The sequence below is a fragment of the Solanum pennellii genome, chromosome 9 (assembly GCF_001406875.1).
Source record: "Solanum pennellii chromosome 9, SPENNV200".
NCBI lineage: Eukaryota > Viridiplantae > Streptophyta > Magnoliopsida > Solanales > Solanaceae > Solanum > Solanum pennellii.
In genome coordinates, this window is record NC_028645.1 from 56,608,254 (window position 1) to 56,610,527 (window position 2,274).

The following is a 2,274-nucleotide window of genomic DNA, read 5'->3' on the forward strand; positions in this document are numbered from 1 at the left end:
GAGTTAATACAAAAATCATGTTCTCATTCGAAGTTGAACATATCGAGACTTAATAATCAGTAGCGTAACGTTTTAATTACTTTCTAAAAAGTCGTATTTAACGAGTGCAACATAACATTTATCTTTTGATATAATTGCAACTAAAAAATCTAAAATATCGATTGATGTGATTATGCAAAAATCATATAAATCTAAATTGTATATTTGAAAAAAGAACAAGAACGATTGAAAAATGAAATATTTAAAGAAGTTTTATCATATCAATATGATAGAATAATAAGACCTGTAGACGTGTTTCATTAGTATTTTCAGTTACTTCACAACATAACTTTTAGATACTCAAGAAAAAAGGTACACCGTTGTAATAGATTATAGATGTTAAATTTATTAAGCTTCATTTCAATTGTCATCTCAAATGAACTTCATAATTAATATATAATTAAAAAATATAGTGATAATATTATGTTTGGGCATACTGAGAACATATAATAAAAAAAGTATTTCTTTAATATTTATTTCAAAAACGGCGCGAAGCGCGGCCAAATTCCCTAGTTAGAAACTAAAAGGAAAGTTATTTACTCCCTGCGTCCAGAATTGTTTGTCGTGTTGCGCTTATCTAAAGTCAATTTAACTAATTTTCAAAGGTAAATTAGATCATATTAGTTCGATATTTTAAACAAAAAAGTTAGATATTCTAAAACTATATGACAAATACTATAAATTACAATTTTTTTGCATATTAATATGATGAAAAAATACATCTTAAAATATTAATCAAAGTTGTTATAGTTTGACTTTAAAAATAGAAACTATGATAAAAAATACCGGACAGATGAAATATTAATTTTATAAAATAGACAAATATTATTAACATTTCAAAATAATTTTGTTGATAAATTATTAGTGAACTAAAAAGAGTATTATGAAACTACAAAGGAGTTGAAGTGAGCATTGATTTCCGGTTGCTTGTAGTTAATGTTGTTTTGAAAAGTAGTGAGGTATGATATGATATTGAGGAAAAAGGAAAAGAGTAAATTAGAAAGAGTGAAGAAATTTCACATTTATTGTCAAATTAGCCATGTGTGCAACTTGTAAATGTGAATGTGATCTACTTACCACAGGAATTGGAATACCAAAATCTTTGTTAATAATCCACAAAGACAAGTCAATAACATACACTCACTTCATTTATTTGTTCGATCGTATATTAATTTTACTTCGTATTTATAAAGTTTAATAAAATTTATTATTTTAAATAAAAGATATTTTAATTGTCTTTTTTAATTTATCTGATGATTAAGAAATTATTAATAAATTAAGTAATTTTATTATTTAATTTTTATTTATATTAACACACACAAAAATAAATAAGAAAAAAAAAGAATATAAGAATAGCTAGTATTGAAAATTGTTCACGGTCAGAATGACAAATTATTTATCGGGGTAAAATAAGAAAAAGAATAATTAATTCTATAGTGATTAAGGAATATGCAACAATACTTTAAGTAAGATGTTCATCTAATAGGATGGAAGGAGTATGTCAGATGTATGAAACATCGTTAATCTTGTGGTGTTAAACATGTTATATGAAAAATTAAAATAAAATAATAAATAAAAAGTGAATGATTATTTTTTTAAAAAAAACATATTAAAAAGAAAAATAGTCAAACAATCTGAAACAAAGAGACTATCAAATTTTTGAGAATTTCATCATAAAAGAGTAGATTATAAGGTGAGAATCATTTTTTACTAACGAGATTAAAGTTCAATTAATCAATCATTAATAGTGAAATTTTAAATAAAATAAAGTAAAAGAAAACAATGAAAGTGCAGAGGGAACATCAGATGAGGAAATATGATTTGACTGTTGGTGCAAATACAAGTTTGACCATCAGCATCCTTATAGACAATATTGATGAAATAATGGAAATCTTTTTAATTGGAGGAGCATTTAAATTGATCAATTCACCAATTTAATTTACTTTTTTTTTTCAAGTGAAGTTCATGTATAACTTCGCAAAGCCTACTGGCTTGTGGCTACTAAGAACACATGAGCAAAAGGCAGTATGACTAAAATGCAAAGCAAATGTGAAGTGGACTATTACAAATATGTCGTTGGACAGCTCAGCCTGTCTACAACTCTTCTATTGTGTAGAACACATGTTATTTCTAGTAGAGGCCAATGTTACAAATATCTTTGCTAAGGTCCAAGTGTGTTAACTCTCAATCTAAAATATATGGGATATTGACTGTTATATATATATATATATATAT